This window comes from Dermacentor variabilis, chromosome 11 (assembly GCF_050947875.1).
Source record: "Dermacentor variabilis isolate Ectoservices chromosome 11, ASM5094787v1, whole genome shotgun sequence".
In the NCBI taxonomy this organism is placed as follows: domain Eukaryota; kingdom Metazoa; phylum Arthropoda; class Arachnida; order Ixodida; family Ixodidae; genus Dermacentor; species Dermacentor variabilis.
The window spans coordinates 127092926-127107925 of record NC_134578.1 but is presented as its reverse complement, the minus strand read 5'-3'; the positions used below and the strand labels follow the sequence as shown (position 1 = coordinate 127107925).

Genomic DNA, 15000 nt, shown 5'->3' with positions numbered 1-15000 from the left:
TACGAGCGGTATGCCGAAAAGGACTCGACACGTTCGAAAACCCAGCGCCAACCGAGTACGACGCCCTACCACGTCCTTCGCCCAACACGGAGCTACTTATAGACGAGGCTGGCAGGCGGTGAACCGCCTGCACGCGTGCGGCGCACGAGCAGTTGCGTGGTAAGCGACCGTGTCTGAAGCCCAAACACCACCGAGGCAAAGATCGCCGTAGCAGCGCGCCGCTTCAGCAGGCACCGCAGGGACGACTAAAACCTGGCGGGGGGCATCGTCTCGTGTAGCGTCGCCCCTGCCCCAACTGGAGTGGCCCAGTCTTTAGGGGACAGAGACTGCGAAGCACTTGGACCGACGGCGGACTACGACGGAACGCGTCAGCTCGGCCAACGCTCTCGAAGGAGACATTTTCCGTTTCGCGGCAATTTCTGCGCCGTGCCGTGCTCTTCTCGCTCGCAGACGGCGCTATCGCGTCGAACCGCTTTCGGGGGCACACCCTTCTCCTCCCCGCTCCTCGCAAGAATCTTCAGATTCCTGCGACGAAGCCCGGAAGGGGTGCCCACACAGCTGCGGTGACACGAACGAGCGACCAGCTCTGGAGCTCGACGTACTCCGAAGGCAAACAACGCAGATTGCGATCGCTTCCGACTCTCTCGCAAACGTGCGCGCTACATGGCAACGGACGTTGACACCTCGCGCTTGGACCGCTCTTTCCCTGCAGGTATCCGACACCATCCTGCGGCGGTCTTGCTAGAGGCGCGCACACGTCGCGCTGCAGTAGATTATAATGCCTCGTTTCCGTCTCTTCGAAGATTTGGCACAACGGCTCGCCACCGTCTCCTTCTTTGTGAGGTCGCTGGCGCGTGGCATTAGCGCTCAACGTACTGTCCATGATGCCGACGCGGTCAAAACGAGTCGACGGACGCACCTTCCCTGTGCGCCGAAGGCTCTCTTGATATGTGATCCGACCCTCAGACAGACGAAGCCAAGGGAAGACCCAAGGCCGCAATGTGCGTTCAAAGAATCAGTGCTCAGTGTGTCCTGCAATTCACACCAAGTCTCGCAGCTGGCTGCGTTCTTCATCGACCCGAGAACCGAGTGATCCACCGCTTAGAGTCGTGAAAAATAGTTTGTTCAATTCAGTACAGTACAACCAGGGTTTCAGGCACGTGGCGTCTCCCTGTGTGTGGTTTCGAAGAGCGCCTTTCGGCGTGTGCTCTTTCGGCGTGCGTACTCGCGCAGCTCTCCAAAACCACTCGGCCAGTGCCAGGGAGGGGCTTTCTGCGCCGGAGCCACAACAAGTCTACTTGAGGCGGAAGACGAAGCCAGCAAGGTGCTTGGCCGCAAGTGCGTTCGAATCCGGGACTACGGTCCCTCGTCTGTCCGTACTTTTCCTCTTTCGACGTGCGGCGCCTTCCCAAAGCGCACAAGTCCGCTAACCGCAGAACGCTTCCGACGTAGCAAAGCCGCGTTTCCTTCGGTACTTCGCAGCAACGCCGCCTTTCCCTCGGCGGCGGGCAAATAGCCTGCAGACGTCGTCGCATTGAACCGCGATCTCGGACACCTCGCGCGTCACGAGCAGGAGCCGACCGGCAGCCGCCGGCCCTGTCGGGCTCGGCAGCATTTGCCGCGGAGGACGGGAGAGCGCTTTAGGCCACGGTTCCTTCCGTACTTGGCAGCCGCACCCTCATACCGCCACTTCCATGACCGACCGAGCGCCACACCGTTCCTTTAGTACTTGGGCAGCAACAAAGTCGGGTCGTTACTCCATACTCGCCGCAGGAAGCGACCGGCAGCCGCCAGCCTTTTCAGACTCGGCAGCGTTTGCCGCGGAGGACGGGAGAGCGCTCGCACCACGGTTCCGTGTGTACTAAGCGGCAGCTGCTCTCGACCGTCAGTTCCTTGACCGACCGCACGCTTCGCCGTTCCCCTCGTACTGGGCAAAGCAGCAGGTCGGGTCGTCTTACTCCCCTTCCGCGCAAGAGCGCCGAGGCGGACAGAAAGCCCACCCATTGTGCGTTACGCCGTTTCTACCCGCGGGCGCGGCCAAGCCAACCGTCCAAGGTTGCAGCCTGCGTCCACTGGGCGCAACAAATTTCGCACGGGGCGCCCCTCAAAATTCAGGCAGTCCCCGGCATGTTCGGGTATAGCCGTCCCCGCGTCCAAGCGGGGCCAGCGGCGGAAAGCGTCGGGCGCAGCGAGCTGCTTCACCCACACGGGGTTGAAACAATGGCGCTCGTCACCCTTCACAATCCGGTAATGATCCTTCCGCAGGTTCACCTACGGAAACCTTGTTACGACTTTTACTTCCTCTAAATGATCAAGTTTGGTCATCTTTCCAACAGACCGGCGCAACCGAAAGGCCGCGCCGGACATCGGTCCGAAGACCTCACTAAATCATTCAATCGGTAGTAGCGACGGGCGGTGTGTACAAAGGGCAGGGACGTAATCAACGCGAGCTTATGACTCGCGCTTACTGGGAATTCCTCGTTCAAGGGGAACAATTGCAAGCCCCTATCCCAATCACGAAAGAAGTTCCACGGGTTACCCAGTCTTTTCAGACAGGGATAAAGACACGCTGCTTCCTTCAGTGTAGCGCGCGTGCGGCCCCGGACATCTAAGGGCATCACAGACCTGTTATTGCTCTGTTTCGTGCGGCTAGGAGCCGCTTGTCCCTCTAAGAAGGTTGTAAGGTGCTGGGAACCCCGCACCTATTTAATAGGCTAGAGTCTCGTTCGTTATCGGAATTAACCAGACAAATCGCTCCACCAACTAAGAACGGCCATGCACCACCATCCACCGAATCAAGAAAGAGCTCTCAATCTGTCAATCCTCCCAGTGTCCGGGCCGGGTAAGTTTTCCCGTGTTGAGTCAAATTAAGCCGCAGGCTCCACTCCTGGTGGTGCCCTTCCGTCAATTCCTTTAAGTTTCAGCTTTGCAACCATACTTCCCCCGGAACCCAAACACTTTGGTTTCCCGGAAGCTGCCCGCCGAGTCATTTGAGTAACTCAGGCGGATCGCTGGTTGGCATCGTTTATGGTCAGAACTAGGGCGGTATCTGATCGCCTTCGAACCTCTGACTTTCGTTCTTGATCAAAGAAAACATTCTTGGCAAATGCTTTCGCAGTAGTTCGTCTTGCGACGGTCCAAGAATTTCACCTCTAGCGCCGCAATACGAATGCCCCCGTCTGTCCCTCTTAATCATTACCTCGTATTCCAAAAACCAACAGAACAGAAACGAGGTCTTGTTCTATTATTCCATGCAAGTTTATTCAGGCGACTCGCCTGCGTTGAGCACTCTAATTTTTTCAAAGTAAAAGCACCGGCCTTCTCGAGGCACACAATGAAGTGCACCAAGAAAGGACCGGCATGATGTTCAGTCCGAGCCGTCGCATCGGGTAGATGCACTACTCGTCTGGAACTGAGATCCAACTACGAGCTTTTTAACCGCAGCAGCTTTAGTATACGCTATTGGAGCTGGAATTACCGCGGCTGCTGGCACCAGACTTGCCCTCCAATTGATCCTCGTTAAAGGATTTAGAGTGTACTCATTTCAATTACGGGGCCTCAAAAGAGTCCCGTATTGTTATTTTTCGTCACTACCTCCCCGTGCCGGGAGTGGGTAATTTGCGCGCCTGCTGCCTTCCTTGGATGTGGTAGCCGTTTCTCAGGCTCCCTCTCCGGAATCGAACCCTGATTCTCCGTTACCCGTAACAACCATGGTAAGCAAGTAACCTACCATCGAAAGTTGATAAGGCAGACACTTGAAAGAAACGTCGCCGGCTCGTGGCCATGCGATCAGCACAAAGTTATCCAGAGTCACCACACAATACGGGCCGAAACCCGATCGATCTTGGTCTAATAAAAGCACCCGTCGCCCAAAGGGCTTCAGGCTCACTGCATGTATTAGCTCTAGAATTGCCACAGTTATCCAAGTAGGAAGAAACGATCTAAGGAACCATAACTGATTTAATGAGCCATTCGCGGTTTCGCCTTATTTCGGCATGTACTTAGACATGCATGGCTTAATCTTTGAGACAAGCATATGATTACTGGCAGGATCAACCAGGTAATCGTTCAACTGCGCGTCCAGCCTTTCAAGCAGGCCGGACGCCGTTTTTGCGATGCCGAGGCCACCTTCAGGCGCCCCAACACGCTTCGTTCTCGCAAAGTGTAGCACTTTGCACAGTCCGAGACGACGGCGTTCGAGCTCGCTACGGCGCCCTCCCCGCAGGGCCGGGTATCGCCACGCGGCAAGAAGCACGCAACATTCTCGATAGACTGGTTGTGTCAACTCGATCGCGGCTTGCGGTTTCTCTCGAGCCCGCAGCACTGGTGGACCGACCGACACTTGCAACGTAGCCGAGACGGCAAAGCCGCCAGGCGACGGGTCACGCCCGCGCCTTCGGCGCTTTCGTATTTGACTCGTCCGAGGACGATGGGGAACACACCTCGATATCGTGGAAAAAGCGTCGTCCGACAACCAGCCCCTAACGCATCAAGCGGATGAGGCTGCAGACGTCAGCTGTGGGATCCACGGGAGCGATACCGGGGACACGCTTGACGGGCACGAAGCCCGCCGCACATCAAACACCCAGGTCGCTTTGGGGGCGACTGCTCTCTGGGACCCCCATATAATAGCAGCGATAAGTACCCAAACCTCCATGGGGCCGTACTCGTGCCACTTTCGACGAGCGTTTGGCGGAAATCGTGCCGCCTCGTAACGCCGCGAGCAAGATTGAAAGCTTACGTCGGCGGCACCATGCCGAAGTCGTGAAACTGCAGCGCGTCCATCGAATGCGCGAACGGCAATTTCTCGCGAATGGCCAGTGCCGTTTCCTGAACGATCGCCTTTCGGTCCCCCTACGGGTCGGCCCCCGGCCGATCGATTCGAGGAAAGCTAGCCCGGCCCCTTCGCCATTTCCGAGCACGAGTGCGACCAGCGCGGGCGGCGTGCTCGACGCCCCGGCTGACATCGTTTGGGACTGTGTCTCTTCGAGCGCTCGCGCCAACGTCGCGGGGCCGACGACGACGCCCGGCCGGTTCTCTCCCGGTTCCCGGCGTGTTATAGCGCAGCCCTCTGCACGGCGGCGCCGACTGAGTAGTGGCCGTGCAGCGGCTTGTACGCCAAAGTTGCGTGAAAGGCGTCGAGCTCCCGCCGGCCCGGCTCACGTGGTTTCGGACTTCTGTCGCTTCGAGCGCTCGCGTAGCCGTGCCTGGGCACGATTCTCGACTCCGCAGCAGTGCGCGGAAACAGCTACGAAGACGCGCAAGCCCAAAATCGCACTGCGGTACAACGTCAGCCGGGACCGTATGGCCCCTTATAATAGCAGCGATAACTCGCCAGACCTCCATGGGGCCGTACTCGTGCGACGAGGCGGCGTACTGCGCCGAGCCGAGCGCCAATATTTCGCTTTGGCGCGGCTGATACGAGCTCTCGCGATCGCCGCGGTACCGCTGCTCACCGTTTCAAGGCACGCTAGCGCGGTCCCCTTCGCCATTTCCGAGCACGAGTGCGACCAGCGCGGGCGGCGTGCTCGACGCCCCGGCTGACGTCGTTTCGGACTTTGTCTCTTGCAGCGCTCGAAGCCATGTCGGGGCCGACGCCGACGTCTGCGTGGTGTTTCCACGATTCCCGGCGCGACACAATGCAGCTGCGAGCGGGATGCCAGCGATTCCGTCGCGGCCGTGCGGCGGCGTACACGCAGAAGTGTGAAGAGGTATCGAGCTCCCGCCGCCCCGGCTGACGTCGTTTCGGACTTTGTCTCTTCGAGCGCTCGCGCCAACGTCGCGGGGCCGACGACGACGCCCGCCAGGTTCTCTCCCTGTTCCCGGCGAGCTATAGTGCAGCCCTCTGCACGGCGGCGCCGACTGAGTAGTGGCCGTGCGGCGGCTTGTACGCCAAAGTTTCGTGAAAGGCGTCGAGCTCCCGCCGCCCCGGCTGACGTCGTTTCGGACTTCTGTCGCTTCGAGCGCTCGCGTAGCCGTGCCTGGGCGCGATTCTCGACTCCGCAGCAGTGCGCGGAAACAGCTACGAAGACGCGCAAGCCGAAAATCGCACTGTGGTACAACGTCAGCCGGGACCGTATGGCCCCTTATAATAGCAGCGATAAGTGGCCAGACCTCCATGGGGCCGTACTCGTGCGACGAGGCGGCGTACTGCGCCGAGCCGAGCGCCAATATTTCGCTTTGGCGCGGCTGATACGAGCTCTCGCGATCGCCGCGGTACCGCCGCTCACCGATTCAAGGCACGCTAGCGCGGTCCGCTTCGCCATTTCCGAGCACGAGTGCGACCAGCGCGGGCGGCGTGCTCGACGCCCCGGCTGACGTCGTTTCGGACTTTGTCTCTTGGAGCGCTCGAAGCCATGCCGGGGCCGACGCCGACGTCTGCGTGGTGTTTACACGATTCCCGGTGCGACACAATGCAGCCGCGAGCAGGATGCCAGCGATTCCGTCGCGGCCGTGCGGCGGTGTACACGCAGAAGTGTCGTGAAGAGGTATCGAGCTCCCGCCGCCCCGGCTGACGTCGTTTCGGACTTTGTCTCTTCGAGCGCTCGCGCCAACGTCGCGGGGCCGACGACGACGCCCGCCAGGTTCTCTCCCTGTTCCCGGCGAGCTATAGTGCAGCCCTCTGCACGGCGGCGCCGACTGAGTAGTGGCCGTGCGGCGGCTTGTACGCCAAAGTTTCGTGAAAGGCGTCGAGCTCCCGCCGCCCCGGCTGACGTCGTTTCGGACTTCTGTCGCTTCGAGCGCTCGCGTAGCCGTGCCTGGGCACGATTCTCGACTCCGCAGCAGTGCGCGGAAACAACTACGAAGACGCGCAAGCCGAAAATCGCACTGCGGTACAACGTCAGCCGGGACCGTATGGCCCCTTATAGTAGCAGCGATAAGTGGCCAGACCTCCATGGGGCCGTACTCGTGCGACGAGGCGGCGTACTGCGCCGAGCCGAGCGCCAATATTTCGCTTTGGCGCGGCTGATACGAGCTCTCGCGATCGCCGCGGTACCGCCGCTCACCGATTCAAGGCACGCTAGCGCGGTCCGCTTCGCCATTTCCGAGCACGAGTGCGACCAGCGCGGGCGGCGTGCTCGACGCCCCGGCTGACGTCGTTTCGGACTTTGTCTCTTGGAGCGCTCGAAGCCATGCCGGGGCCGACGCCGACGTCTGCGTGGTGTTTACACGACTCCCGGTGCGACACAATGCAGCTTCGAGCAGGATGCCAGCGATTCCGTCGCGGCCGTGCGGCGGTGTACACGCAGAAGTGTCGTGAAGGGTATCGAGCTCCCGCCGCCCCGGCTGACGTCGTTTCGGACTTCTGTCGCTTCGAGCGGTCGCGTAGCCGTGCCTGGGCGCGATTCTCGACTCCGCAGCAGTGCGCGGAAACAGCTACGAAGACGCGCAAGCCGAAAATCGCACTGTGGTACAACGTCAGCCGGGACCGTATGGCCCCTTATAATAGCAGCGATAAGTGGCCAGACCTCCATGGGGCCGTACTCGTGCGACGAGGCGGCGTACTGCGCCGAGCCGAGCGCCAATATTTCGCTTTGGCGCGGCTGATACGAGCTCTCGCGATCGCCGCGGTACCGCCGCTCACCGATTCAAGGCACGCTAGCGCGGTCCCCTTCGCCATTTCCGAGCACGAGTGCGACCAGCGCGGGCGGCGTGCTCGACGCCCCGGCTGACGTCGTTTCGGACTTTGTCTCTTGGAGCGCTCGAAGCCATGTCGGGGCCGACGCCGACGTCTGCGTGGTGTTTCCACGATTCCCGGCGCGACACAATGCAGCTGCGAGCAGGATGCCAGTGATTCCGTCGTGGCCGTGCGGCGGTGTACACGCAGAAATTTCGTGAAGGGTATCGAGCTCCCGCCGCCCCGGCTGACGTCGTTTCGGACTTCTGTCGCTTCGAGCGGTCGCGTAGCCGTGCCTGGGCGCGATTCTCGACTCCGCAGCAGTGCGCGGAAACAGCTACGAAGACGCGCAAGCCGAAAATCGCACTGTGGTACAACGTCAGCCGGGACCGTATGGCCCCTTATAATAGCAGCGATAAGTGGCCAGACCTCCATGGGGCCGTACTCGTGCGACGAGGCGGCGTACTGCGCCGAGCCGAGCGCCAATATTTCGCTTTGGCGCGGCTGATACGAGCTCTCGCGATCGCCGCGGTACCGCCGCTCACCGATTCAAGGCACGCTAGCGCGGTCCCCTTCGCCATTTCCGAGCACGAGTGCGACCAGCGCGGGCGGCGTGCTCGACGCCCCGGCTGACGTCGTTTCGGACTTTGTCTCTTGGAGCGCTCGAAGCCATGTCGGGGCCGACGCCGACGTCTGCGTGGTGTTTCCACGATTCCCGGCGCGACACAATGCAGCTGCGAGCAGGATGCCAGTGATTCCGTCGTGGCCGTGCGGCGGTGTACACGCAGAAATTTCGTGAAGGGTATCGAGCTCCCGCCGCCCCGGCTGACGTCGTTTCGGACTTTGTCTCTTCGAGCGCGCGCGCCAACGTCGCGGCGCCGACGACGACGCCGGCCCGGTTCTCCCCTTATAATAGCAGCGATAAGTGGCCAGACCTCCATGGGGCCGTACTCGTGCGACGAGGCGGCGTACTGCGCCGAGCCGAGCGCCAATATTTCGCTTTGGCGCGGCTGATACGAGCTCTCGCGATCGCCGCGGTACCGCCGCTCACCGATTCAAGGCACGCTAGCGCGGTCCCCTTCGCCATTTCCGAGCACGAGTGCGACCAGCGCGGGCGGCGTGCTCGACGCCCCGGCTGACGTCGTTTCGGACTTTGTCTCTTCGAGCGCTCGCAGCGATGTCGAGGCGATCGCCGACGTCTGCACGGTTCCCGGTGTGCTACAATGCAGCAGTGTGCCAAGCGACACCTCTTGGTTGCCGAGGCAAGCACGGCGATTTCCTGAAGCGAGCGCATTCCGGCCAGGCAGCAGCGGGCTTTGCGCTTTCGGGAGTGCTCTTGCTGTAAAATTTGAACGGGTGCAGCTGCACGAAGCGAGCGTATTTATTTTCTCTCTCTCTCTGCCTTTGAGGCGACTGTAATTTTAATTTAAATGCAATTGGAGGCGGGAGCAACCTGATGAGAGTAGGTTGACTTCGGCGCGCCTTGTAGTTTATAAATTGCTTTCAAGCTTTGACGACATACGCCTTCGCGCCATCTGCTTTCCCGGTCTCTTTGGCACTTGATTGTGTGTGCTGCATGCTCTGCATTCTAAGGAAACACGCCTGTTTGTCTCCCTCTCTCACGTTCTTCTTTTTTTAGCTGCTCCTTTAGAAGCTGCTATGCTCTTTACTCGCTGTAAAATAGAATGCTGCCACAAGCCAACAACCTTTGCGTGTTTTTTTTTCTCTCTTCCCAAGACGTTTCTGCCATTACTCACTGGCTCTAGTTCGCTCGCGCCATCTACCTTTCTTTCTGTATGGCGAAGTCCGTAGGTTTTCCTAGTTTCGTACACAGATGGCGCCAATGCGTTTTCGCGCCAGTTTCGAACGACCTGGCTGTACTCGCGTTTCTCACTTAAATGGTTCAAATGGGCATTGCGAAAGGGGTGGTGCTTTCTTCTTGTGTAAGGCTGAGCTTCAAAGCTGCGTTTAAGCTATGCTAGCATGTGTGTGTGTGTGTGTGTGTGTGTGTGTATATATATATATATATATATATATATGTATGTATGTATGTGTGTACATATACATATACACACGCGCGCGCGCGCGATAGTGGTAAACATTATGAGGTAGCACTTTTTTTTAACATACAATACCTGTGCTTCACATGGCGATTCTTCTCCCCCCTCTGTTTCCGGTTGGAAGGAGTGCGCAGTCTTTTCTATATTTATTTTTTTTTCATTCACTTCTATGTTGCTCGTCTTCGTACATGGGGCACGCTACCTAATTCTGCCGGTCGATTCTACACGTTGCGATCCGTCCCGGCCTGTGCCGTATCAAAATTTTCAGTGGGCCTTGCGGTAAATAAAAAGAAATGAAGGAAATGCGCGTGCTATATTACACTTGCGCACGGACTTGAAACGAAGGCCTCAAAGAAAGTCACCTCGAGCGGCCGCATTCAGACGGAAATAAGCATTCCCCTTGCGCGTGTTTTCCGCTCGCCTGCTCCGTTTTCTACGAGGTTGCCGTCGTTGGTTTGGCCTTACAAACAAGCTTGCACTCGGGTCTCGTTTCTACGCGACAGCGTTTCGTTAACAGCGAAAGACTGAGGCGTCGCGAGTTTATTCCTCAGATAGAGAGCATAGAGTCTCTAGACAGGCTGAAATTTAGAAAATTGCCCACGCTGTTGCTGAGGTTACCAATGTCGGCAGGGCGCCCACAAGGCAGTAGTACAATGGAGTGAAGTGAAGGACATCGCTTCTCGGCCTTTTGGCTAAGATCAAAGTGTAGTATCTGTTCTTATCAGCTTAATATCTGATACGGGTTCTATGTGGACCCACGATATTAAACCTATTTTTGGAAGTTGGCGGAGTGCTTGAAGCCTGCTTCACCTCCGCCGCAGGTCGGCCCGGTATTGCACTACCTCCGGGATCGGCCCCCGCTCACTTCGGTGAGACTTCATTCAATCAAAATGAAGAACACAAGCTCGAAGCGAGCACTGACTTCACACGCACCATTCCTATACCATACGCAACGATGCCGGTTCGCGGACCACGAGAGTAATTAAACGGCCACTCCACCTGTGTGTAGCGTCGCACTTCTTGCCGCGCAAATGGGACGCGTGACGGTGGACGCGGTGGTCGTCGGCTGCCTTGGCACCTGGGATCAGGGGAATGATCGCGTGATGCGCAGGCTGTGCAGTAGGTCATACCTACGGACACTCAAACGCCTGTGCATCAGCGATACTATCAGCGCCTCTACAAAGATTTTTAGAGCCGATGTCGGCACCTCTTAGATGATCTTATGTTTTTAGAGAAGCGATTTTTGCTGTTTTACACCTTTACAGTTTTAGCCTTTTATTACTAACACCACTAACTAGTTTTTTTAGTCATTTGTTTGTCGGTTTTAGACTACACACCTTTTATCCGTTTTTTCCTTGGTTTCGTAACAAATATTTATGATGTGATGTGTAACTAGCATAATAAAAAACTCTGTTCTTATCAGCTTAATATCTGATACGGGTTCTATGTGGACCCACGATATTAAACCTATTTTTGGAAGTTGGCGGAGTGCTTGAAGCCTGCTTCACCTCCGCCGCAGGTCGGCCCGGTATTGCACTACCTCCGGGATCGGCCCCCGCTCACTTCGGTGAGACTTCATTCAATCAAAATGAAGAACACAAGCTCGAAGCGACCACTGACTTCACACGCACCATTCCTATACCATACGCAACGACGCCGGTTCGCGGACCACGAGAGTAATTAAACGGCCACTCCACCTGTGTGTAGCGTCGCACTTCTTGCCGCGCAAATGGGACAGCCGCACCAGCAAATTTCTTATTACGGCCTTCGAGAAAAATAAATGACAGCAAAAGAAAGAACCAGGAGGGAGAATCGGCAAATTATATGTCTAAGAAATAGGATTGTTATTTATCCGATGTTTCTGTCTGCTGTAATGAGCCACTATAGGACGGGGAGGGGGGGGGGTGTATGATTAGCCGTGGGTTCGGCAACCAATGTGAATCCCGCTCAAAGCCAACACTGGATTTTTGAGTTCACTATTGCTTGGATCCGTAAACCACAGCGCCAACGCAAGCTCGCCCTGCCAAAATCCGCTGCCCGAGTGGAAGAAAGATTCCCTATGAAAGAAAAATAGAGTGCCCGCTTTCTGGCAACTACTGTGCAGCCGTTGTGTGCACATTTTCGCAGCAGTGGGAGCGAACGCCTCGAAAACAAGCTTGTCGTGTGGCCAAGCCTTGCGAAATATATTCAAGGGTTCAAAGGTGCTCCAGCTTTCCAACCTGTATGTTATGAAGACCTGTTGCTACCTTTTCATCCTCCTCCTCCTGGTTACGCCCAGTGCAGGGCAAAGGCCTCTCCCATAAGTATCCAAGTACCCCGGTCACGTGCTAATTGTCGCCATGTAGTCCCTGCACATTTCCTAATCTAATCTGCCCTCCCAACTTTCTGCCACCCCCTGCTACGCTTCCCTTCTCTTGGAATTGAGTCCGTAACCCTCAATGACCATCTTCCCCCCCCCCCATTGCATGCCCATTTCTTTTTTTCATGGTTTAAACTAAGGTGTCATTAACTCGCGTTTGTTCGCTCGCCCCTCGATCTGCTCTATTCCTATCTCTCGTGACGCTACACCCATCGTCCTTCTTGCCAAAGCTCGTTGCGTCGCCCTCAGTTACCCTTCGGTAACCCTTAAAGCTTTCCGTTGGGGCACTCGTGGCATCTTTCTCGTTTAAATAAGGCTGCTTTTCTTTTCCGCCTTTTTTTTTGGGGGGGGGGGACTCTATGTGCTAGGCGCGATTTTGCCTGTTGGTTCGGCTTAACGCAGAACACTCCCGCATTGCAGTGAAGCCGCGTTGAAGGGGCAAAGAGTAGCGCAGTGAAGCGCATGCACGGGCGAAAAACGCAAATATTAGTCAAAAATACAACCAGTGTCGCCAAATACGAACTTCCATTATTGGAAATTCGAGTTCAGTTTGTGCATTGCGTTCGCCTAGAGAACATAAATGCCACAGCCGCCAAGTCAAAGCTTAGGATCGCGTATCATCTTTTTTTTCTTGCCTTTTACTCCTTGGCCTGCGTGACATGCACACGAAAGTTATGATATAGTGAAAACACGAAATAATGCAGTGCGGCTGTATCAGATCTATTTTGTGCGTTTTGTTCTTTGTGGACTACAGCGGTGTGCGTTATGAGAAAGTTTCAGTGCCCTTCTACTGTGACCTGCGAAGCTACATTTAAAACCACATTGGTTTGCGCGGTTATTGCTACAAACTGCGTGTGGGTGCGTTCGTCTTTTTCTTTCGCTACCAGCGATGGGTTATCGCAACCGCGATCGGTTCTGCTGCTACGCTAGACGCGTTCTTGCCAACGGTTGGCTCTATACGCGACGCGTGTCGCGTGGTCGGCACATTCAAGCAGTCAATTGCAAACCGTTCCAAGAAGAAGGATGCACTCCACTTGACGCCGGGAGCGCTAGTTGGACGATTGTACGTTTTGACCCTCGAGGAAGCGCCACCAACCCGCCTTTTCTATAATACGATAAGATTCAGAGCGACCGCGACCACTTGCCATTGTCATTGCCTCGGGCACAGTTTTTTTTTTTTTTTAAGCTCAGATACTCAGACGCGCCCGTGTTCACGCGCACTTGCTCTCTCCGATAAGCAGGGAAGCTCGGTTGGGGTGGTGTGGGCCCTTGCGCATGCGCTGCTGAGCTCGTCGCTTCGGCGGCCAGTCGAGGCTGGCGCGTTGCGTTCGCCTAGAGAACATAAATGCCACAGCAGCCAAGTCAAAGCTTAGGATCGCGTATCATTTTTTTTTCTTGCCTTTTACTCCTGGCCTGCGTGGCATGCACACGAAAGTTATGATATAGTGAAAACACGAAATAATGCAGTGCGGCTGTATCAGATCTGTTTTGTGCGCTTTGTTCTTTGTGGACTACAGCAGTGTGCGTTATGAGAAAGTTTCAGTGCCCTTCTACTGTGACCTGCGAAGCTACATTTAAAACCACATTGGTTTGTGCGGTTATTGCTACAAACTGCGTGTGGGTGCGTTCGTTTTTTTTTTTCTTTCGCTACGCAGCGATGGGTTATCGCAACCGCGATCGGTTCTGCTGCTACGCTAGACGCGTTCTTGCCAACGGTTGGCTCTATACGCGACCCGTGACGCGTGGTCGGCACATTCAAGCAGCCAATTGCAAACCGTTACAAGAAGAAGGATGCACTCCACTTGACGCCGGGAGCGCTAGTTCGACGATTGTACGTTTTGACCCTCGAGGAAGCGCCGCCAACCCGCCTTTTCTATAATACGATAAGATTCAGAGCGACCGCGACCACTTGTCTTTGTCACTGCCTCGGGCACAGTTCTTTTTTTTTTTAAACTCAGATACTCAGGCGCGCCCGTGTTCACGCGCACCTGCTCTCTCCGATAAGCAGGGAAGCTCGGTTGGGGTGGTGTCGGCCCTTGCGCATGCGCTGCTGAGCTCGTCGCTTCGGCGGCCAGTCGACGCTTCGCGGTACTGGTAATCAACTTCGACGTGCATGGTGAAACGTCGCTTTGTATTGCCGCTGTAGACTGGCAATGCAATGTGTTTGCGAGCGATTGGAGAAATGAAAGAGCGGGCACTGTCATGCCCTTCTAGAGCAGCGGAAATGTTCCTCCAAGCACTAGGTTTGAAAATTTGCGCCTACGAACATGAACGAAACAATGAAAACGGTCTGTAGCTGCCTTCGCTTCATAAAATTCCCGTACGAAGAAATTTGCACGCGCAAATGACAGCGCAAAAGAGAGAAACCATGTAAAGAAGAATGGCTGCCTTTCGCGTGATCTCCCGCATGAAACCTAATGGGATAGACTAATTTTAGCCGTTCATTTTGATTTGCCGAATGTAAGCCGGAACACTTTCTACACGCGGTCTTAAGATTTGAATGGCAATCAAAGACAACCTTTTTTTTATTTCTGTTTGTTCTATCTGGAACCAAACTAATTAAGAACGCCATTTCAATCTTAGATTCGATTAGATATCGTGACTGGTATGCTGAAAAATCACGCCTTGCGTCACGTCACCCCTTGTATGAACATGCTGTTAACCTTCGTGATCGCGGCATTAAAAATCGCCAGTTCCCGAACTTTAATCGCGCCGATGATGCTGGATTCTTATTGTAATGATTAGATAGAAAGCGCTTGTTCTACGGCTAGCTTTAAGGAAAAGAAAAACATCATTCAGGAATGGATACCTCAAAACAACCGAAAAATGTGCAGGCTACAATGAGAGTACTAAGAATACTGAAAAAGATGAAATCTAAACATGCTGCAAGGAGCCAACAAATGCAATTGAACCAACGAACTGAAGTGAAATTATTTCATCAGGACACGCCCCGAAAAAACGCG

General features: G+C 55.7%; 4 non-coding genes across 4 annotated transcripts; 2 read left to right on the top strand and 2 right to left on the bottom strand.

Annotated features, from left to right (window-relative positions):
• Positions 1–956: 956 nt before the first annotated feature.
• On the bottom strand, positions 957–1109 carry LOC142565047 (5.8S ribosomal RNA). Its single transcript, XR_012824769.1, has one exon. It is a non-coding gene; the product is annotated as a 5.8S ribosomal RNA (ribosomal RNA).
• Positions 1110–2248: 1139 nt separating this feature from the next.
• LOC142565120 (small subunit ribosomal RNA) lies at positions 2249–4063 on the bottom strand. Its single transcript, XR_012824805.1, has one exon. It is a non-coding gene; the product is annotated as a small subunit ribosomal RNA (ribosomal RNA).
• Positions 4064–10350: 6287 nt separating this feature from the next.
• LOC142565206 (U2 spliceosomal RNA) lies at positions 10351–10542 on the top strand. Its single transcript, XR_012824868.1, has one exon. It is a non-coding gene; the product is annotated as a U2 spliceosomal RNA (small nuclear RNA).
• A 506-nt stretch (positions 10543–11048) lies between these two features.
• Positions 11049–11240, top strand: LOC142565035 (U2 spliceosomal RNA). Its single transcript, XR_012824757.1, has one exon. It is a non-coding gene; the product is annotated as a U2 spliceosomal RNA (small nuclear RNA).
• Positions 11241–15000: the final 3760 nt, after the last annotated feature.